Source organism: Osmia bicornis, chromosome 14, assembly GCF_907164935.1.
Source record: "Osmia bicornis bicornis chromosome 14, iOsmBic2.1, whole genome shotgun sequence".
Lineage (NCBI taxonomy): Eukaryota > Metazoa > Arthropoda > Insecta > Hymenoptera > Megachilidae > Osmia > Osmia bicornis.
Window position 1 is genome coordinate 1,827,218 of NC_060229.1, and position 24,880 is coordinate 1,852,097.

At 41.7% G+C, this 24,880-nt stretch overlaps 1 protein-coding gene across 7 annotated transcripts in view; it reads right to left on the reverse strand.

Moving 5' to 3' along the window:
• LOC114872572 (POU domain, class 6, transcription factor 2) overlaps positions 1–24,880 on the reverse strand; it is a 215,708-nt gene that overhangs the window by 139,101 nt on the left and 51,727 nt on the right. For all 7 annotated transcript variants that reach the window (XM_046288588.1, XM_029179888.2, XM_029179892.2 and 4 more), the window contains exon 3: positions 16,929–17,025. The gene's annotated coding sequence lies outside the window, so the exon portion shown is untranslated. The remainder of the gene's footprint in view (positions 1–16,928; positions 17,026–24,880) is intronic.

The window sequence follows — 24,880 nt, forward strand, 5'->3', positions numbered from 1 at the left end:
GTTTTCCTTCGCGAAATTAAATATCTTGCGCTGTGTTTAGCTATGTTAAGCATGTAAATTAAGGAGAGTAATGGTGTTCGTTAACGTTCGGAGTAGTTTGAGCCGTTGTTATTCTCGAGATCCTTAATCCTCGAAATGAAACTCGTTAAATAACTTACCGAGTGATATTAATTCGATCAATCATTCTATAAACCATTCGTGCATTTCCAATTCTGATTTTCTTGTACGTGCAACAAAATGTCCACAGAATCCGTAAGGGATATTTGAAAAAGCCACCGACTGCATGCTGCGACGTTAAGTGCAAGAATATCACTACTAAAATAGGTTGTAAAGTAGATATACCGCCTCCGGTCATCACGCCGCGGGCCAAATTTACATTTCAATATATGGCCCGATAAAAACGTCAGATTTTCCGTTGGTCCACAAGGGAATCGTCGTCACTGGTGAACTTTCGAGTCACGACCGGTCAGAGTTTGCATCGTATATCAAGAAACTTTCAGACTTTTTACGATTACTCGTGATTTCGTGTAACAAGACACTGTCCGCTGTGAACTTGGCGTAGAATCTCACTTCCCAGATCGAAAATAATTTTCACTAAACGTTGCCAAATAAATTTCAAATAATTCCACGTTGATAAATTTGTTTCAATCTATTCGAATTCCCCTCGATTCGTAATTAACCCGTAAAACGTCCAAGAAACCTTAACTCCTCAGACAATACTATCAAATAACCGCGATCTTAAACAGCTTACAATTATAATCCATCTTTCTTCCTCATCGAAAGCAATCTCTTAGCGAAAGATCTCCTCTCAAGAAGCAACCGATCGTCCAAGTCGGAAAGATAACTCGATCTCAAGGTAGTTAAAGACGAACGACGACGTAGACAGCAGCGTTTAAAGGACACGCGTCCTTATTGTCGGAAAAAGGATCTGCAACTGTGGTCCAATACAGTCGTTTCTCCTTTGTTCTATTCGCGGCACGATTCGAAATTTGCACAACGCCGCCCCGTAATCTCGAAAGTTCGAGATCCTTTCAACCCGTCGTCCGTTTCGCCGCCCTTCGGGGTCGAGCTCTTTGCAAATAATGTATAGGAATTGCGAGGCTCATCTACATAAGTAATACCGCGTTAAGGAAAGCACCAAAGGCGTCTTCGAAGGTGGTGGATGAAACGAACGAACGAACGAAGAAGAAGATGAGGAGGAGGTGGGAGGAGGATGAAGAAGAAGGAGGGTTACGAAGAGAGGGCCAAAGGGTTCCTGGCATTAATTGTGCCGAGGAGAGATAAGGAACACAATGTTTGTTAACTTCCACGAGATGTATAAGACGACTAAAGCGATCCGCTTTGTGGCGGCTCGTTTTCCTCTGTTGAAATGCGCGGGGGTGGAGGATGGAGAGAAAACGGGGTGGCGCGAAGGGGAACAAAGAAGAGATTAACGGTCGATCGATAATTATTATGCGAATTTCTTGTCGACTCCTGGACCCCTCTCTCTTCTTCTCATTTATCGCCGTATCGAACTTTAATTGCGAGTCGCGTTGCTTGGTTATTAATCGGAAGAATCCTCCCTGCCCTTTTGCGACCTCCCTCTGAATTTTAGTTAACATCACAGTTCCTCAATTCCTGCTTCAAGGGTGATTTATTTTTTTCACCTATACAGTCTTGTTAATAATCATTCAACCCTCGGATAACAGACTGCCAGGCAACAAAAATTTAAATACTATTTTCATTTTCTAAATTTTACAACCCCCAAAATTTTTTGCATTGTAATTAGCCGACAATGAGTTGTCTGGTGGAACGAAGTCACACGAAATTGGCCAGTTTTTCGAGGGAAAAACTCTTTGTGAAGTCGTCACGGTCGTGAATCATCATCCTCCGTCTCCTGTCACGCTGTTAACCGAGCGACGATGATGTCTCGTGTTAAGGGGTTGCTAAAGAAAAGGGAGGGGGCTGTCAAGGGGTGTCGAGAGGCAGAAGGGAGACGGTGGGTGAATAGAGAAGGAAAGGGACCTACCCCCTATTTATATTCTGGCTCACCCTCCTCATCAACGGCGTTCATCTTTCCTATTAAAGTAGTAATTTAGCAGGAAATTAAGCTACGCACTCGCTTCTCGCGGCTGGCACTTGCTTCATTCTGTGACCCACCCCCGTACCCCCTCTTTTACTCTTCTTCTTGTGTCTACCCTAGTCGAGGTCGGTTTTAGTCGATCATGGACACATTTCCCACTCTTTTATCTTCCATCTTTTTTGATTTTCTTATTTTTTACGTGCCAATCAATTTCGTTCTCCTTGTAAGCAATCCTATGATTTCAAGAGATCAATAAGATATCAAGGAATAATTTATTTCTGCGTTAATTAATCAACTGTTTAGGTACTTTCAATTATACGAATTGATCTCGTTACTTTCTACAGCGATGCTATTCCGAACACCTTGAGTCATGCAATTCCTCGCTCATTATTAAATGCAAATTGAATGTAATTATTGCTCCGTCTCAGGGAATGGCCGTTCCAATCGCAGAAACATCGATCACCGTTGTCGAAAAATGCCAGATCGCATCTGTGCGCGTAATATTCCGAGTAGGTGTGACAATAATAACAGGTGTCATGGTATCAGCATCCTGTAACGTGTTTTAACGATCCGGATACTCGAAGGAAACGATTAAACCAGCAATACGGGTGGCAGACGAGTGCTTCTTATTCTCCGAGTACCTGCATACACTCGGGTAATTTTATAACATATTATGCATGGCACATATCTCTCGAGCACTTGCATTAAAAATAGGTAAATGTATTTAAGAATTTAAGTATCATTTTGTGTCTTGAATTTTCAACGAACGCAATTTTACTTGCCTTTATAAATGTGGAATTTTCGTCGAAATTATAATGTATAATTATGATTCTTGAATGTATAATTATGAAGTCGAGTTAAAGTACCACTTCGATCCCAAGAAATCTATTTCGACATCAGAGTTTCAAGAGAGGATGAAATAAATAGTCATATGAATTATGCAGCTTAGAAATCTTCGATATTATATTGACCTGTTTGGGAGGAAGATTTATACAGAAGAAACTAAAGCAAACATTAAATCAATTTCCAACGAAACTTTGATAAAGCCCGACTCAATATGCAACATGAAAAACGGTAAGTGTATTTCAATGACGAGCATCTGCATCGCATTACAGATATGACAGACGATACACGTTAAATTCTCGATGCAACTCTCTTAAATCCATCCCCTGGTGTTTATTAATAGTCGATTGGAAACGATGATAACTGAGGCTGCTGGATAAGAGGTTATCAGACTGCCTCGCCGATAAATCAACCGCTGCTGGAATATTTATGAATCGTACGTATCGAGACGAGTGTGCACGCCTTCTACTATTACTGCCAATTAAATTGTACACTTTAATCATTTACGTGAATGTCGAAACACAAGATATTCATCGGTGCCACGAAGAAGGTTGAATATTTTCCAATCCATAATTGGAAAGTCATTGTTTTAGATAATCAAGCTGGTAATTTATAAAATTTCATAAAAATTTCTCGAATTTATTACAAAGATTTGAGAATTCACAGCGTTGACGATAAAGAAGAAAAGAAAAGGCAAGGTTTGTTCGTGCACGCAGCTGGAAATCTTTTCATCGGCACCGGCTATGATTCTAGAATTTCATATTGATCGTTCATTATCGTTGTGGGAATAAACGGTGGCTAGCACACGGTCGGCTGTAAAGAATATTTTAATTGCCGCTCGACTCGTGAATTTCGTGCTCATATTCGACGTTCGACTGATTTAAGCCGCACAGCAGAGGGGTTGCTGGGCACATTCAGTGAGACAAAGAACAAAGAAGCGTACAGGGAGGGAGGTACGGGGGTTGGGAACTCGGGTGGATGCACAGGGTGGGTTGATCCTCGTATGAAGGGCTGTCAAAAACCTAATGAGAGGTGTGACTGCACATGTTCACCAGCCTCTCCGGTGATTACTCAGATTTTTTAGAGAAATTAAAATTCAAAGATGTGACTCATCCGGCGTGGAAAATTGAAATATTCCTGGAAACAGGGGAAACCTTTGTACGAAGAAATACTTTTACACGAATTTATTATCTTCTGGATAACTAAATATGAATTTCAAATATTCAATTTAAAAGATATATTCTATGGACGACGAAGAATTTCACGAAATACAAGTGTAACGTTGCGTGAGAGCTTAACTACACCTGCTTGAAAACCCGACGAGTTTTATAATTATAGCGCAGAGTATGGTGAAAATTGGAAAGCTCGACAAAAAACAGAGTAATTTCACTGGAGAAGAAATGAGTCAAAATATTGCAATGTCGTTCTTTTGCTCGTGGTTCTGCATTCGAGAATTCTACGCTATTTAAATACTTCTGAATTTAGCAAATTTCATTTTTACAAATATTTGCTTCGACAGTTTAGTCGAAAATTGATAAAAAAACTTCCCTTCGAATATCATCCCTGCAGTTTTAAAATTTCTGTTAACAAGTTCTATCCAGTTACCCCGATGTTCTAACATCCAAGGGGTGACGTTTGGTCGTTAGTTTTTCTCGTTTTGTTGAAAAAAAAAATTTTGGACGTCTTCAGTCTGTCTCGAGGGTGTCTTCGGGTATCGCGCCCTTGTCCCCTCGTCACCGTAGACTGGCAGAGCTTGCAAATGTCATGGAAAAAAAAGTTCAGATTCTCGTCTTGACCGTTGTTCGCTCTTGTTTTACAAGGGTATCTCCCCTTCGCCCCGTGCGTGCCCAAGTGGTCCGGACGCATAATGCAGACGCACAGGGTGGCGGCGTAGTGTGCGAGAGGGGCGAAGGGGGTGGTATAATTAGGGACTTGAAGGGGCGGCTACCAGGGGAGAGGAAGTAGAAGAGGCTGACAGATGTGGGAGCATTGTTTTATGGGGTGAACCAATCCCTCCCCACCCCTCTTTATGCCCCACTTCTACTTTGCGCTTGTGTCTTCTGGCTACACCCCACGGCGCGTGGCGTGCTGTGATTTAAAATAGGACCGTCGATTTCGTGAATCCGACCGCGAACGCGATATTTCCATGCCTCGAATCGAACCGTGATCCAACACCGTGTGAACCTTTCGCGTTTCTTCATGGGATTTCGTCGTTAGATTATTTTTTTTTTTTAAGGAACCATGAAGCAAACTTTAGTCTTAGATTTGAAATTTTAGAGGAATATCCTAGTTACACCAATGTGCTCGAAAGGGTTCCATTAACGCCCCATGCGATTCTATAAAATCGAATGTAACTCAATCGTCGCAAGCGACAGATGTTCTGACGATTAAACGCAGGATGTTTCGTAATTGGTGCAGGAAAGGCAAAGCTAACTTTCTAAAATTTGATTTTGTCTTTTATGTATCTATTTCCAACAATTCTAACGCTTTCTATCGTATTTCTAATTATCAAAGGGTGGTTATCCATTTCGCGAGATAAATAAATAAGCAAATACTAAATTACTTCGTATTTCATAAATTGGAAATTTCATTATTTTATTGCACTGCGCTAGTCGCTGAATAATTCACAAACTTTAATGTACCGTTATTTTATTATTAATATCTTCGTTTGCAGTTCTCCATTGAAAAGTGCGTTTAACGTTACACAATAAAAAAAGGATCGCGGCTTCAATTGTACATTCTTGAAGCACAGCAAGCTCTAAATTGGACCACTTTCCATGTAAATATCAGAGTTCCATGAAATCGAGACTTAATCAACTGCACCCATATCCCATGCATTTCCAAAAATCGATCTTCCCGAAAACGAAGCCTCGTACCTCGAACCAACAAAAAAAATATTCCCTTCCGCGCTTTCGATTTATTTTCTTTTTTTTTTCACAGATCGAATCACTTCTTCCTCGAACTGGCTAATTTAATTGTATGCGTACTCGTGCGATCCCATCGACACCGGGAATCAAGTTGGAATTGCGAATTTAAAGAGTGATCTCAACGAATGCATTCGATGAAAAAAAAAAAATATATATATATATATATACGAATCAAGAGGGGTTGAATATTACGAATTCATCGACGGTGCGTATCGCGCAAGATGGCAACGCTTAGTCGGAGAATTACAAATCGATTGAATCGAAGGGGTTCCCCAAGTTCTCTGCGCGCAGAAATTAACATCGTGTTTTTAATGCCGGGGATAATTGTAAGGGTGGAATTATACCGAGGGTTGTACCGGTTGGGTTCTCGTTGAGTAGTCAAACCAGCGGCTCTCACCCACGTCGAATCAATCTCGATCACGTTCAACGATAAAATTAACATAATCATCGGGATTGTAAAATCGAAATATTTGCAAAAGTAAAAAAAAAAAATCCATCCGCAACGAAGAAGACGAGTCGAGTGTGCCACTTGAATGATTACACGCATTGCGAGAATCAACGCATTCGTGAAATAAAATCCAGTCGAACGATTGACACTCCTCGATTTCAATATTTTTTTTTCTTCTTCCTTCATTTCACCCCTGCCACCGGTACTTTCAACCCTTTCGAAGCACCACTGTCGTGTTCTAAGGTGACTCACGACCACTCAGCGGTTCAACTGCGCGTGAACCCTCGATTCAACAGCTGAACCGTGCTCGTTACGTGAACCGCGAAAATCAGTTCCAGAGCATTGTGGCTCGATCCATTGGCGATGGATCAGTGCCGTTTGATAAGTCCAATCCGATGACTTTCTTTCCGTGCGCGAAGCCTCGTCTGTCTGTCTCGTCTGCGTGTCATTTTCCGTACCCCCTCGCGCTCCTCCTACCCTTCGTTTCTTTCCTTCCTTTTTTTTTTCTATTTTCTGTTTCGATAACCGTACACAACCGTTTCTGTTTTTCCATCGCCCTCCTCCCTCCCGTCCCTAAAAAACCTCCCTCGCACCCTTTTTTTTTCTCTCTGCCGTGTCCCAACGATAACAACGCGACGCAAACTCGGGTTCCTCGATGTAGTATTTTAACCGGAATTAATCTGCAATTTTATTCACTATGGATCTCGAAAATAACGCTTTTCCCCTCTGTGTCTTTGTCGTCGGTATGCGAATGAACGAGGTATAAATAACCGGTGACATTACTAGGATCGTCGATGGCGGATCCATCGGAAAGGATTATTACGGTATCCCAGCCGCGACGTACGTAGGAAAAAAATGTTGGAGAGATAGTAACAAGCAATCGAATTGGTAATAATAACGAACGGTGTCTGAAGTGTCGGGTAGTTTTCGGCTTTTGCGGGCAAAACTGGCGCGACAGTGAGTGTAAGCCCCGGTGAAACTCGTACGTTCGTTAGGTTGCGGGCTTCAGATTAAGGGGTATGGGCATAAAAAGGGGGACACAGCAGGTGGTAGGGGGTAGTAAATGTAAAAATATTGCTGAATCGGTGCAGATAACGGTTTCATATGGGGGCTCTCTCTACTACGGCTCACCGACCACCCCGCCACCTCCTCGCCATCACGCACCACCCCGATACGGTGTGCGGGACTTGCTTTGAAAAAAATGTATCTCGACTCCGGAGCGGAGCGATACGAAAACGTTTTGCATTTCAGCGAACACGATGGCGAACGAGCTAGCTCGTTCCGTTGGTAACGAATCAAACGAATAACTTTCGACGCGCGAATCGTCCCGCGAAATTACCGTGCTTCCGTGTAAAACGTTCCTACAATATACAGGGTGGATGGTGAAGAATTTCACCAACTTTGGTTATTCTTTTTTTTCTGTTTTTTTTAATCACGTTCGAAATGATTTATCGAAGATACGGGCGAAATTTATCGAACTCTGTGCATCTAGTTGGAAATGTTGAATTTTTGTATCAATTCAACGACGATGTCCTTATCGATTTAGATTCTACGAGCAAATCGCTCGAGTTTGCGTTAATATTTACCCTACAGGAGGAAGAGTTTCTGTTTCCCAACGCAGGATACACCTACGTCTCGAATAAATTAAATATTATTCGTCAGGATGGCTTGTTGTTTTTCAATGATCGTTTCGCCCGTGCGATTAAAAACCTCTTCAGATTTTAATCGAAGAAAAATATTCCCTATCAATTGAACGGGTTCGATCGATCGACGATGAGAAATATTTTCACAGAGATTCGGTTCGTTGTTTCTTTGATATCGAGTGACGTTCTTAGATTGAAAATATTTTCAAATTTCCTTCAAATAATGAGGATTTTCGAAGAATTCAAAATGGCAACTCGGAAGCAGATCTCGAAGAGTGGACGTATCGACGATGGCAACGACGAATCGACGCAATGATAAGAGCTTATGAATAATAAACCTCTCGACGGGTCACGCTTCCCCGGCCTTGCTCGCGATTATTTTGTAGCGGCGCACAAATTAAACTTCCGGCCATTAGAGGATTGATCCAGCTCGGAACGGAATGTAATATCACGGAAGGTAGCTACGCTGCCAGTGAAGGAGAACTAGGAAGAGGGTAAAGAGAACGCTACAGGATCTTAATTATAATTCTTGCCCGCGAAGTTCCAACGAAAGCCCTGCAAATGAGGTCGGCGCCAGTCTGACACAAACGATATCGTGCACGACTGCGAATAACCTGACATCGGCTTTGTTTCCTAGGCGTACATCATCGGAATGTACATTCTTCATTTTCCAATTGATAAACGCAAAATTATTTAATCAACGCGAAACAATTCTCTTCATTTTTATTTCTTAGAAAATAAGGTTAAAATTCCATGGACAATGAAGAACTGGCTTAATGGCCTTGAAAGACGAAAATCTTCAGCCCCGGCTAGAGAGCACCGTATAGCGCGGCCACTCGATGAAAGGGGTGGCGTAGAAGGGTAGCATCGCGAGTCACACGGCAACATAAAGGTATGCCGGAGCAAACCCCATTGCTATTCAAAACGTAAAAACCATTTAAAAATGTAATACCCGGCAGCCGGGTGAAAAAAAAAGTGCGAGCGTGATCCAACGTGTGACTTTGTAAGTAAAATATACTGCCCCCCGGTCGGGCAAGCCTCGGTCAAATAATCGTGATTTATCGGCGTAAGGAATTTTCGTCGCGCGAAAAAAAATGTTTTTTCGAACCGTGCACCCCTCTGCTTCGCCCCGTTTTTAAACCGGGGCGGATAATGAGGGGATTCGTACGATTTTGTGACACGAAAAACAAAAATAAATAAAGTTTAGAACACCGTGAATATTCCCCTTCGCAAAGGGAAAAAGAGGTATCGTTGTTTGTAAAATTCAATATTCTTAAAATTCACGCAACTTTTAGCAATATTATTCACGTACACACGTGATACGTACGATCAATTAATTTCCATGAGAAATTCATGACTCCCCATCCTTTCGATGCAAGAATTTTTCCAACCACCAGAAACGCTGGGAAATTGAATGGGTGCAAATTTTCGCCGGTGCTTTTCGCGTGGATTCGCGGGCATGGATGGTACAAAAATTCGTTATCCAGTTTCGGTGAAACGAAGATTGAGACGGGCGAAAGAACGTGTACCGGTCGAATTAAAATCGTAAGCGACCGCAACCGCATATTGACCTCATAAACTCGTCGGTGTTGAAAAAATAAAAAAAAAAGAGGGAGATAGAGGCTTGATGCCCCGGAAAAGAATTACTCTTTCCTAGGCATGAAACGCGGCATGAGCCGCAAGTGGAAGTGCGGTATAACGTTAATTGAATATATCGGATTCCTCGAGAATATCGTGGTTGCGGCGATAGGGAATGGATGGAGAAGTAATTGTCGGAAACGTTGTGAACGTGTCGTACCAGTAAGGCCTCGTTTTTACTGCAATTATATTTGTTGAATTTGATACGGTTTCGATTCGAAAGGGGTAATCAATTTCCACAAGTGTCTCGGCACGGTTCTTGCATTCGAACGATCGTACTTTCCCCTGTATTATTTTATAGATCGTATTAAATTGGAAATTCTATGAAATCTTTAAAAAAAAAATATTATAAAAGCGGAAACAATTAACGGAAACAAAGCTCGTTTCCTAAGATCTACAAAATTAATCATTAATCGTCTGAAGGCAATGTAACGTTAAACATGAAAATGTAATTATAACAATGCGTTTTATGTTCCAATTACAGTATGTACATCGATAGTTAAGACGGTAATAAAATTTCTGAATGTATCAAGGAAATTAATGATCTACTAATTAATAAGAACGTATCATCGAACTGGCAGCAGCGTTGATAAGGAATTAACAAGGCTGAATGAAAACGCGTTCATCGAAAGTAAACTTTTCCAACAGATGCTCTGGAAACTGGCTAATTGTATGAAACCTTCGCGAAACTGGGGTTAAACACTTATCGTGCATCATAGTTCACTTGCAATTACGCGTTCCACCAAACTATGCGTGCGATCATTTTAACAACCGTGATAGTTTACCGTAACGAAAGTTCGTATTTTCCGAAGCTGCATCGGCCGAAAAATCATCTGCAATGCGACTGAATTTATTTCATCTACTTCTATTTATTTTTGCTTCCTTTTTTTTATTTTTCGTAACCAAGCGAATATAATTTGTTTCGGTTGCGCGCTTAAGGACGTTTTAATCGCCGTGATTACCGGCAGCTGCTTTAAATGCGTCTCATTATGAATTTAAGTAAGGCCGCGGTAAATTACGAGGTCCATAACTTTCCAGATTATTTCGCTGGCTGCGATACCGCAGTCCATCAATTTTAATTTTAATGCTTTTCCCCCTCTGTTAAACACTGTTGCACCGACTATGTTGCATTTTCACAGTCTAGATCAATATCATTTCTCCAAACTCTATTATCGTGAATCAATAATCTTTTGAAATACTTCTAATAATTTTCTAATACTTTTGGGCAAATTTGAATTCAAATATTTTCACCAACATCCTCTGAATAATAAGAATAACTTCCATTGCAAGCTACCAATTCTGAAGCAATCTATATTCATTCTTCTATCGCAATGAAAGCAATGCACATTACACATTGGCTGGTGAAAAGGAAAAATATAGAAGAACAATTGCAAACATAAAAAATGCAAATCTAGTCCATTGATTCGACAATTTTTCCCAGCAAACCGGACACAATGCCACACCATCCAGTTTATTGTTCGTCATTACCGGGCTTTAGAGAAACCTTCGAGCGATCAGTTTGTACGTACAACCCGCACACCGGTGTCTATTGATCGGTAACTTTATTCCAACTCAGCTAATGGAACCGGGGACGTAATTCGGCGATGTGACATAATGTTAACCAAGCATGCGTATCCTATTGAGTCCGGTGTTTTCGTGAGGGCTGCGAGAGGGAACAGAGGGTGACCGGGTAATGAACCGTAATTACGTAAGCCTAAATATTGCTTTAATTATACATTTCTCCAGACCGAGCCTTTCAGGATCCACGTCATGCTAGGATAATCTTATCGATTGGCCATGTCATTAGTGATCTTTTGTAACGAGCCATCAAAGTGGTTTCCTCCTTTCGATACCAACCGAATGATCATAAATTATTAATGATCTAACATATTCAACGTAATCGTTAAATTTCAACATTTTCTGTGGAAACACCTTTAATTGCCTGCCAACAATTATTTTACAATTAAATTAAAATGTGTCATTTTCTGTAGGGAATCAATGTGTAAGATCTCGATAAATTCATTTCGACGAATTGCTCGAGGGTGATAATTGCGTAAAAATAATTCGAGTGTGCGGCAATTTGAATTATACGGATAAGTCTCATCGAGCCTATTACCGGATGTTGCGAAGAAGCAGACGGTCATGGAGCCGCCAATTAACTTCGGTTAATTGATCGACGACACCGGTAATTCAAATCAGTGCAAACAGTAGGCTCTTCAAACGACGTGGATTTAAAATAATAAAATCTTACCGGCTTGATACGGATAAATTATTTATAAAATTCTATAAACAGTCGCAGAGAATACATCTATTGGGCATCATCGATCGTACTGATCAATGAAAGTGAAATCAAACGGCAATAAAATGTATCAAATACAAAAATCTCACTTATAACGTAACAGAACTCGGTCAGAACGTGTATGGTAAACATATGGAATGGTGCAAAAATGACTTTCGAAAACGATGGAACAGGAAGTTTCCACGAGCGAACGTCAGCTATTTAATCGACAATACCAATAATTCAAGCCGCTGCCGACAACACGTGCTTACGAGAATCAGATTCGCGTTCATCATCAGATATCCGAAATAACAATCTCGGGCACGTACATACATGTCCCTGTCTCCCGTTGTGTATATACGACAATCCGTGTAAGTGGCAAATTACCAAACTCAATAGTCGCGCCTGACTCCCCGTTCAATAATTAAGTCGGCTGGTGTTACGTAACGTACCTACGGTGTATAATCGTATCTACGATTGAGAGCCGTTCGTGTGTAATTCGATATGATTATTCATTGGGACAGGTGAATGCGACGGTAATTCCACGGTGATTAAAATAATCGGCACCGGTGACCATACAGCAGCATCGCATTTCTGTTAGCCACCTGATAATAAACGCTTTCATGTGTCGGCACACGTGGAAAATCTCCGATGATTTTCAACAGAAATTCGCCTTAATCAAAGGGAAATCATCAAACACGACTTGTCTTATCGAAATTCTTCTTACGGATAAAGGGAATGAATTTTGTAATTCTTTTCGAAGAAAGGGTGTAAACCTACAAAATATTTAAAGAAACAAAGTTATTGCCAATTTGGCATAGCACTCAGAGCGCTAATATAGCCAATCGAATTCCGTGAAAATTATTTTCCCCGCTGTTTGCAACCCCTCGCGAGTCCAGGAATACCGTTGGTACACGAGGAGAAAATAAATTGTCTCCTTGGCGAGACAACAGCCGTTCCTCCACCCTCGAGGATCGACGGTCCCAGCCCTCCCGATCAGGATCCCGTTCATCAAGCATGATCAGCCCTCGCCAGAAACGAAGTGGAAGGTAAGCCGTACGAAAGGTGGGGAGAGGGTGGTTAGCGAAAGAGTTAGAGAAAACGCGTTTCTCCTGTCGTAATTCGATAAACGAGTGCGTCGATGGTCGTCGTCGTCGTTGTCGGAGGGGTTGGAAAAGGTAGAGTCAGTTCAGGCTGGCAGGCAATTGGCATCGATACTTTCGATAGGTCGACGCGTGCATCGAGTCAGATCCGGTTCGTTTCCCCGAGTACTCTACGATGCTACGCTTCGACGGAGGACACACACGTAAGGGAGAAAGAGAAGGGGGTGATACCATCGACAGAGGGACAAAGATGGATAAATACGTAGAAAGGGGTGGTCGAGAAACTGGAGAAGGGGTAGAAAGAGAGGACGGTCGCGGGAGATGCAGGAACCAAGCGGGGGAAGGTTAGCTACTGTAATTAGTGAGAACGTATCGTAATTAGAGAAAATGCCACGTTTAATTGCTAATTGAGTTTCTGGCTGATGCGAGATCTAATTTTAATCACCTAATTACGTGACTACAGGCTGCGGGCTACGGACAGCCACCACCCTCTGCCTCCTGTGAGCGTGCATGGCTACCGTGCCGCTCTGTGACCGTATAAGTACTCGAATTGTAACGGGTGATACGCTGTCGGCGATGCTTAAACACCGGAACATTTCGTGGAACAAGGCCGGAAGTTGCGTCTCCTACACTCGTTCCATCAAATCCCATGGAACTCTACACGATTGCTTCGAGAGGACTTCCGAACGAATTTAAAAATTCAATTTATTGTAATTCAAATAAAATTTTAAATACTTCAATATTTCCTTAAATAAGAAGAGGGTATAAAATTTTCTTCTTAGATAATTCATAAATTTCATTTTCAATTTGAATCTTCAATTTCACAGATTATAATTCAAATGAAATATGCAAATTTCGCATCGTTTATCATGATGGACGGTGAGGAACATTGCAGGATTGCAGTTACGTATCAGCTCACCGTTTTCTGCATCGGGTCACACGGTATACGAGCCTCGTAACTTCTAGACCGCCTTCCCTCGTACGTGTACGTAGGTTTGAAGCGAATACAGGGAGAAATGTGGTTAGAAATTACATGGCTGTCGCTTATATACAGAGCTCAGAGAGCGAGCAGTGGAACACGGGCTCTTATTAACGCGTGTATTAGCTATGCCGACTCACCCCTTCTAATCTATATCCAAGCCCGGTGCCGCGCGATTATTGGTTTCACACGAGGACAGCTATCTACATTATGCCTACAGAGTGACGCTAATTTTGGAAATGTGCATGTTTCTAATCTGTGGATCCGGGCACCGGTTGATAAATAGCTTGCCACGCTGCACGCGTAATAAGCGAGCCATGGAACGATCGATCGTTTCAATCGATCCTCTACTAATCGCTTTGCTCCCCCTCATTTTCGACTATTAACCATTTTACCAATAGATCTAATTCCAGCGTTTTATACAAATGAAAATGTTAATTATAAAGGGTTAATAAATGTTCATTTTAAAAGAAGATCATTTGAAAGATATTTTTAGCGGTATAGACTTTCTGAATATTCAAACTGTAACGGAAACGTATTAATTATTTTTTAGTCTGGGGGTTTAATTAATTAGATGATACTGTTTAAATTGAAGTAATATCTGTAATCAATGATATAGATTGAGTGATATAAATAGGTCACGCTTATAATATTCTCGTTTTAGAATTTGTTAGATCAATTACGATCTGGGTTAGATAACGATATCAGATTTAATAAATTAGAGACGTATCAGATAATTACATAAATATATGTATATTGAATCAATAAGGAAACGATATGGTGCAAAGATAAATCGATGATCGAGTCGGTATCAACGTCCCTAGGGAAAGTAATTAATTGAATTTTGCTGCATTGTCATCCGTGAAAAACACCGAAATTTTAGTTTACCTTAAAAGCTTCCACTTTCCCTCAAACGTTCCCGGTAACGACATTGAAAAATTGCGTTAGAGACGATAGAAGGGAGCGCAGGACACCGCTCGTTCGCCGCTCTTACTCCCTGCTTTTCGTTTCATTTACAATAAAAATAACATCATTATCGGAGTGGCTCTCAAAAACGACCCTAAAACTCGGCAAGATTTAATATCGCTTAATTAAATTCCGCCGGTCGAATCGCGTTAATGAAAAGGTTGCGGCGAACGGACGTAAAACTTCCAGATAATTGATTCTACCGTGAATCATGTGAAAAAAAGGAAAAACGAAAATGGATCAGAATCGTCTGCAAAACCGATAACGGAGGATACAGGCGGCACGCACGCTTAAATGACAAGATTATACGCTCATGATACAATTAACTCGCATCAAAGGAGGCTGGTGAAGCAGGGAATCGTATGAAGTGCGGTCGGGATAGCCTTAGACGATTACTAATTTAAGCTGAACCCATGCTTCTCGGCTCGTTCCGTCAAAGTCGCTTTTTAATGCCGGTCAAGCCGTCAGGAGTCGACGGCTCACAAAGCAGAGACAAGTGAGCCTGCCGGAAACAAGGGCCGGTAATTAAAAATGTCAAAGTAACGGCAGTCTAAGAACCCCGGACCCAGTGTAGCTGGAGTGGCCATTCGGCCACCCTCCCGCGGTATTCTCGCAAGACAGACAAAGAGACGAAACGGCAATTTCGAAGATCGATACTAGTATACGCGAGGGTCAAGTTCCCACGCCGCGATGATCATAAATTCAACGCCGGAGAAACTAACTTTCGATAACACTAATAACAGAGGTAAAGAAAAAGAAGTCGACTCGCGAGCATAAGAAATCAGAATAGAACTTTCAGTCGGATCGAATAATTTTCTTCCACTGTTCACGAATTCACCCCCCGAAGGTGCGAGACACAGGATAATCCCCTGCGAGATATGTTTGCAGAAAAAAACAGACAAAAATATGTAGTTTCCTTAACCCTTGGACCTACATTACTTTACGTCTCTAACTCTTTCTTTCTTTCTTTCTCACCCCACCTGCCCCTAACAGTCTCTCTCTCTCTCTCTCAGCCGTTCACTCGAAGTGAATGTAAAAACAAAAAAGTGGGACGCCTTATTGTGCACCGGTGAGACTGCGACTCAAAGGCTTAGAGCTTTGTACGTAGCTATGCCTATGTGCAGGAACAGCAGTAAGGGGGCGCAAAAGGGGGCGACGGTAACTACCCCGTGTATGGGCCGGCGTGTACGTGCACCCTCGTCAAAGAAGTGGGGGAGAAAAATACACCTAGCTACCTCGTTCATTTTTATCCCCTAAAGCAATTTCAGCATTGTTTTAAAATAGTACTTAGCAGGGTCATTGTATTATGCATGCGCCCTCGGTCTAGTGGACTGAGCCAGTGTGTGAGAACACTTGATTCCTCGCGCACGTGAGCCTCGCCCCATTGTTAACTCAGGAGGAGCAGCCGCTGGAGGAGATGGAGGAAGGGGGTGGTAGAAAAGGAACGGGACGAGGAAGCACGACAGAGACAGGGTAATGCAGAAGGGATTTTCTCGGCCAAGATTTTTTAACATTACCCTTACCTCGGCCGTGAAACGCATCGTTCGATTTCAGACTATAAGAATCCATCCAAGCCACCCCCTTTGTTCTATAAACTGTTCGTTCTATTTTTATGGGGTGTAAATTAAATTGGAAATAAAAATTGTATGGATGAATGGACATTTGAGTTGTTAAGGGTTCAAGTTCCATTTAAATGAAAGAATTTTAGTAATTTAGTAATTGAGAAAATAAAATGTAATTGCTGAGGATCGAAGCTCAGATTGTAAAATATTTGTAATTACGAAAGGAACTGTATGGATAGCAGGGATAACGATTACGTTCCTGATTTCGAGACATACCTTCTGGCGGTGCCACAACCGTGTTCGGTTAAGTATGAAGTCGAGTGCGATTACTATTGTTTCATGCCTGGCAGTCGAGCGTCTCGACTGCCTACCGGGTAAAGCAATATTGCATTCGAAAGAGAACGTACACTCGCCAAGTATGACGCCCGCGGTAAGGTTTTAAGGGCTCTTCCGTAAGATAAAGGCTTGCATATACTTACTGAGTACATATTCTCGTCCAGATTCTTCTGCATCCGGCCGCTGAAATTTTGTCCGACTTCTAATAAGATTGCCCGACATCCGATCCACCAATTCGATCTGAAAAAATCAAACAGATCAAAAATATATTATATGACATTTCACTTATTACCCTTCTATTTTATTATAAGATAACATCTTACATGGTAAAATTATGGAACCATTTGAAAAAAATGAATAAAAATATTTTTCTTGATACAAGAAAATGTGCAGTATTTATAATGGTAAAGTTTGCCAAATGTTTGACCATTTTATGGAAACAAGGTTGTACTTGAGAATTTCTGAAACATCAAGGAGAAAAGCATCCGGAAAATAGTTCTTCATGACTAAGCTACAAGACGTAAGACGTATCAAGGAGACAGTGACAATTTCAGAGCTACGACATTAAGTACATGGCCGTGGGCCGTGTGGCCAAAGGCGTTGGAACGGCCCTCTCGTGTTCATTGTTCATAGTCAGCGTCCTCCTACCCCTTGGCTCGCTTGTCGACCACCGCACACAACGATGGATCCCTCGCCAACCAACCAGCCGTACTTCTCGCTCTCATCTCATCTTGTGCCAGCCTAGTGACTTCACGAGGGTCTCATTTTCATTAAGAATTAAAGTTGAAGTCCGCGGGTAGAGAGAGAAAGGGAGAGAGAAAAAAAAAGAAGAAGGAAAGTTTCCCATTCGCCTTTCTCATGCAAATGAGATCGCGCTATCTCGCGCCTTGAAACTATCTCGATCCTGGCTAACGCAGAACCGCGCGGAGATCCGGCAACGACCGCGAGATAAAAAGACAAAAAGTAAAGAAAAGAAAGAAAGAAGTTTTATCTCGGAATAGCCGGCAGCGGGACTTGAATCATTAGCGAATCACCGTCACCGAGAACTCGTCTAATTTTGAGGATTAACCAGTGGAAATGAATTAGGTCGTAAGACAAAGCGAGAAGTATCGAGGGCGATCAATTTTAAGTTATTTCGAAACCACAATTTGCATGTTTAAAATAATTTATTAAAAATCCTCTCGTTTCGTATATCTTCCATTTTAAGGTATTTCTGATCGCAATCAATAATAACAAATTGACTGTATCCATTAATGCTTCAACAATAATTTTAATTGAATATCTGTTTACCACCCTATTGTACAGATAATACGCGTTTATAACGTGAATATTTACAATAAAAGCAGTATCAACTAAAATCAGCCCCCATGTTTAATTCGCAAACAAATCTGGGACTCTGCCTGGAAAATTCACGGGACATGATTTCGTCAATAGTCTTGTGACAAATTTAAACCGTATCCTAAATTTTTCTATTTTTACAATTATTTTCTGGATGAATGAAAGAAATTTTTCTGCCTCGCGTAACAGAGCCAGCCGCAGCTGATTGCGGGCACAACGGATTAAAAAGGAATTAATTCGGAACGTATTACCGACTACGGTGACCTGTCAAATTACATTGGCCCGTACAGAAACCCTTCAACAATATGTTTCGTCGATATTGTATTAGTAACTCAGGGTGCATCCGATCGACCGCGCTTTTCCCAGGGGAGAAATATCGCGGATTATTATTTAGTCAGTTTATCGCGCAAATTAGTCATGCGAATAGGGATTCATTAGAGCAGTCGCTTAATTATCGCAGCTAGCAACGATACCGAAGTGAGAAACGCACGATGCTGCACGTACACGTTCTAGGCGAATTTGATTTCTGCCCGATTGTTTCCTTGCCGTTTGAGTATCGATATCGCGCTCCACCTCGAGTGTGTTAATTAATTTTCACGGTTAATTCCGTAGCGCGAATGGCGCGTCAACGTTTCGCCGGTTTTCAAGTTCCGTCGAATAATGAAATCTTCGTAACTCTGTTTCTCTCGTCCGCAGAATTTTAAAACCTTGGAATTTCAGAATATTCGAATTTTAGAATTTTAGGACCTTAGAATCCTAGAATTTTAGAATCCTAAAATTGCGGCTAGGCCGATTGATAAAATTTCTTAGGAAGAGCAAATGTCGGAAATTTCTAGCGGAACAAAACTACCCCAAGAATCCGCCCCATCTCCGAAACAAACGTCGAGCGGCATCGAAATTTCACCGAATGACGCGACACTTCACCGGCGGTATTTTTCGGTCCGCGAATTCCGGCCCGGCAAAACGGCCTCATTCATCCGCTCCATTAACCTTGAGTACGAGCATATTTTTCGACGAATTCGAAAAACGCGCAACTCGCGTTGTCCGCTCGGTTCGAAATGAGAGACAGACAGACGTACGTACACACACGACGCTTCCTGGCCATCGATGCGGCGCATTTTGTTAATTGAAATCGTTTCATCGATCACGAACCAACGGACAGTCCCTTAAATGGGTGAACGCAAGGGGTTTGGGGGGGGTGGGTTTTGTAACTGGGTGAGCTGGACGATCGACGAAGAGGGAGCTAAACCGATGGAAGGGGTAGGTTTAAGCTCGTGACAAATGCTCCGGCGTCACGAATCGTTTTCCTAGGCGTCGTATAAATTAATAATTACTCCGCGTCGCCATTACTGGGATTAATGCCGTCGATATTATGCCGGTTGTTTCAACGATAACTCATCGGCCACGTTGATACACCCGGATCAGAAAAAATCGCAAGACCACTGCTCGAATAAATTTTGTCCCATCGAATGGAACCTGTTTCAATTTTATTCCCGATTCGATATTGATTTTGATAATTGATTTTTCTTCCAGAATTTCCAAGGATCGCTCGAATTTTCATCAGAGAATATGGAATCCCGTTGTTCGACGGTGTTATCGTTCGCTATTTAATATTCGTCCAACGCGAGGTGTCAATAAAATAACGATCTCCCATCATGGTGTCACGAGAGATGAGATAAATATGGGTATTTGAGCGCGGCAGATAATGCAAACAAACCCACGGTGAGTTATGCTTCCCGCTCTATATACGGTTTGCCCGCAATTGCGATACGCTCCGCGTTAAATTTGCTTTGAATTACCGCCGATAGTGCGACGCGACCTGGATTATTATTAGTCCGTGATTCCCGTACGGTCCATTACCGTGACCTTGCACCCCCGACGTTTCGATCCTTTCCGCGATAAACAGCCGCGAATGCGAAGGAAAATAACGAACCACCTGCCTCTCTCTTTTAACCACCGAAATTCTCCGGAATTTACCCCTCGGTAATCGGGCAAACATTTGATGATTTTCATTCCGTGCTCGTTGCTTCGTATGATTGATATATATTTCGTTGTTTTCTGATTATTTGACTTTTATGGGAAACAAATTTCAAATTTATTTTCTAAAGAATTTACTACCACGGCTAAAAATCCCAAAGAAAAAAAAATTTCTTTGCCTATCCCTGCTCTAAATTACACCGATCAAAATGAATCCTCTCACCTTGACTCCGATGTAGCTGGCTAAGTCGTTGATGCGACAAACGTATCCGAGCAACAGAACGACGTCTTAAGAGGTGGGGATAAAGATAATCTTACGATCCACGATGTCAAGTGATTACAGCTATTTTCTGCCACTTGTACTTATTAGGGGTGATACGCCGGTTCAGCCGGCCATTATGAGTGCCATCTGAATCTCGGCCTCTTGAATGCCTCCATTTACCATTAAGCACATTACTATTATCCTATCACGCGTTCGCCCGGCCAAAGGGACTTCTTTGGTTTGCCCGTGATGCACGAAGCCATTTGTGCAAAGTGGCCGTTCATTACTAAATTATGCCGGTTTTATAACATTACATTAAACCCTGGCCTCGCTCGGCCCGGTTTGACCGACCTTCGAAAAAGCTTCCACTGGCAGGGATGATGCTCTTCGTGTTCATCCTTTATAATATCCACACCGTAGTAAGCGTCATTATTATTCACGTATAAACATATCAGCGTCGTTTACAGAAAATCGGTAAAAATAAAAAATAACGATATCAAAGATTACTTCTTATTTCCCGAAGAATCATGATCCACTATTTCCCTTCGAAAGTGCCCGCCCACCCAAGGAAGAAAAAAATAAGGAAATCGACTGGCGATTTGCAAACTAATAACAGCAACACTGTTACAGACAGTCGTGGCAGTAATGCTCGTATAATTAATGATAATAACGCGGCCAGGGCGAGGGCTGGCCCGCTTTTTGTCCGAGCATGGCTCGTAATGAACCAGCAAAGATGTCAGAACCAGTTCTGTATCTCTCCGTTCGGTCGCAACACTTTCGAACGTAACGACGTGCCCGTTGCGATACTGATGCGACCGTTTACCCGCAGTTTAGCCCCGTAATGAATACTATTACCGTCCGTTTCTTCTGCCGGCGAATATTTTATATGAATGTAGATTACCCTTAAAACGAGCACCGGGACGCTTTGCTGTAACAAAAAAACTGCCCCGTCTGGATCTTTTCTTCTTCTCGCCTTTCTAAATGCGACTATATTCGATTAACTATCTTTTATTGCCCTACCAACGGGAACTGCTCCATTTTATCGCTTGTCATTGGTGTTTCTTAACGCGATCAACACCTCTTCTTTTAATAGAAGAAATGTGTAATCATGGATAATTCCTACTACTACGTAATTTTTATATTATAAACGGTTTTTAATAATACATATTTCCGAAATTCGTTCACCCTTTTCGGGGCTCATAGACGATGCTCTGTGTGACATTTTTTTTCTCTCCTATCATCGCTCGAGTCCGTTCGATAATCCCAAAGTATTGCGCTCTTTTTGAAGGCGATTTGTGAAATATAAATAAACGGCAGCATCGCGTCGAAATGACTTTTGCCCGGGTGATGCAGTCGGGTCCGGGCATTTTTTATACGGATTTTTAGCCCGCGAACGCTGTCGTCTTTGTACGGTCGCGAGTGTTATGTGTTTAGCCGGGAGACGAGCGAAAAGGGGGGTGGAGTTGATATGGAAATGAAATGTCAAAAAGAGTAATAACGAACGTTATCGATATGATACCTGGGATAGATAGTTTTTCGTTCTTTGGAGATGGAATCGGCTAGTAGCGTTTCGCTCGATACTCTCTTTTTTTCTAATTTTTCTTCTTTTTTTTTTCCTCCTATCCTGCTCCTATTTTTTTATTATTTCGCGTTGCTTTTGCTTTTGTTCGCAGCGATGAACCACCGTAATTATTTTGCTTAGCAACGATATAGAAAACACGAATGGTGCCGGGAAATAAAATGTGGATGGAATATTGGCCTGTCGGCAATTTCATCGAGGAAACCTACCCCTGTTTCATTTTCCCCGGAGGAACGCGGAAGGCGCCTTCAATCCTGATCATAATTGTCTCGTTTCTGATACGGATACTCGAAACTGGGTCAAAACATTAATCGAATCAAACGACGATTTACAAAAATTAAAATTTCAACGTTAAGAAAAAACGTTATACGATTCCTGTAACCTTTGAACGTAAAAATCCTTCCCTAATTAACAGAATACAATGTAAAAATAACCGGGTTATCTCAAAGCATCGTTAAACTTTATTAAAAACCTTGACAGCCTCATTACCAATCTCGTTTCAGGAACAAAACACTTTTCGACCCATCAACTCGTTTCGAATTTTCGAACAACGTTCCCTTTGACGAGCAGACGAAATAATTTTCCATTTTTACGCCTTGCAACTCCATTAACATTCGTTGTAATACGACGAGGAAATCTCATAAGCGATTCCTTGCTTGGTCGATGCAAAAATTGTTAGTCTTTCCAGCCGGCACGTCCGCTATTGTGCCGGACCACTTCGCGTTCAACGTCGGACCAACGGGAATAATTCAATAATCCGGCAACATTTTTATTCCACGCTCGGATTTAATAAACCGGCAAAATAGATTTTATTATTTGCAATCACCGTTGCGGCCGCTCTCGTTAGCTAGTTTTAATCCGCGAATTCTGTCGCCCTCAGAATTCTCTAACCAAGTTAAAAATGCCACTTCGTTCTTACAGTCGTTACCTCACCCTCGACATCGTGTTGTTCGCCCTTAATCGATATTACGTTTCCATGAGATTCTAGTGGAATGGATAAATTGGTTCTTACAATATAATCATCCAGTCATTATAAATGAGAAATGGATAATTTTCTAATTGAAAATAAAAATTAATTTTATATTGCGAATGTAAATTATTTTAAGACATGTACTGTTTCTAATAAAAAAAGAAGATTCCTCATAGTCTTTTCTGATACGAAAAGAAAATTTCCATAATATCGTCATAAAGCTGACGTACGCAAATAAAAGTCCATTTCAATCAACCCCGAACACACAATTCAACCGTGGCGGCGTCGGTATTAAACGCATCGCGATGAACGTGTCAGTAAAATATTTACACGAGAATCATCGAATACCAAACACGCGTTAAAGATCATCATTTCGATGGAACACAACATTGAAACAAGCTCGATGCACGCGGATAACGTTGCGACCGCGTTTCATCGTTCCGGCCGAGTGTATCAACAGTTGCCACCTTCGATCCCTAATCCCAGTAGCCGCAGGCCAAACTCGACCTACCAAAGCCTCTCGACACGTTTTCCCCAAAAAACGATCTTGAAAGGCTTTCCATCAAAGAGCATCCGTTGCTCGGGATTGAAAAGCAATCGCTTAATTATCCGAGTATCCCGCAAGCCCGTTAAAAAAAAGAAAAAAAAAGAAAAAAAAGAAAAAGGCACAGCGGTAAAGGCGTACGTATGATCGCTTCATATCGCTTACAAAGTGAGGCTCTGCGTTCTTATGGTTATTTATCGAGTCGTCGAGTCTGAAAAAGCCGAACCAGCAACGGTTCACCGACAAAGGTGGTCGAAACAAAAAAGAGAGAGAGAGGGACGGGAAAAGAGAGGAGAGAAAAATAGAGAAAAAAAGAAGAAGAAGAGAGCATTCGCGTATGTGTGGCGCGCGGGGCGTCGCCATTTCTGATTGAATCCAGGCTTCGAGCTTATATTTTGTCATCCATTGGCGCCGTCGGGAGCGTGAGTGCAGCTAAAAGAGTCGAAACGGTGACGAGGGGGTGCAGATTGGGCCGTAGGTGGAGAGAAACCAGCTCTGCCAGGGTGACGAGGAGAGGGTTTACGGTGGTGGTCTAGGGGGGGGTGGCCGTTCTACGAATCGAGTGGGGGCTGTTTGCCAACGCGAATTTTAAAATCACGAATTTTTAAAAAGTACCCCGCGGCCAGATTCTCTTCGCTAACGTAGTTACGTAGTCTCGATGCGCGTGCACCTATACACGGTGTCCCGGTAGTCCTGGTACAACCAGGATCAGACAAATTTTCATTGAGAAAATAAATTGAAATTGTAGGAAAAAAATTTTTTATTTACAGCTTCATTTTTTAAAAAAACTTCAAAGTTCTTCCAAACATTTAGAAAAAGAAATTATTTTTGGTAAAGAGAGAGGTACAGCTAATAAAATTATTGATTAATGTAATTATTAGTTTTTTTTTTAACTCGTTAAAATTTTCATCATTTTCGCAGTAAATGAATTCTGTTTATAAATTTCTTTCATTCAATTTCCTCGAAAATCGAAGGTGTATGTATAAAAAATTCTATTCTCTATTTTCAATTTATTTTCTCAAAAGAAAACAACCCCTTGGCTGTTGCGCTATGATTAATAGTACACCCTGTATACTAGCGACAAGGGAGGTAGACAGCCTTGTATGCGAGGATGGAACACGTGTGCGTTAGACCCGCTCCGCAACGGCACTATACGTGTTTATCCTACATATCTATAAATGCATTCAGTTATACCGGTCTCTCCACCGAAAAATTTGATTTTTTCCCCTCTCTTTTTTGGGGAAGTTCTTTTTCTTTGATTTCCCGTCCCTTTGTTGCAGCACCAGACCCGAAATAAACGCCGCAAAACGCCGGCACGACCGCATCGATACATCTTTGAGGCTGCATCCAACATTCGCGCGGTTTTTGGACGCAACCGAAACAATTCGTGATCGGTCGATCGAAATTCGATAACTATCGACGACG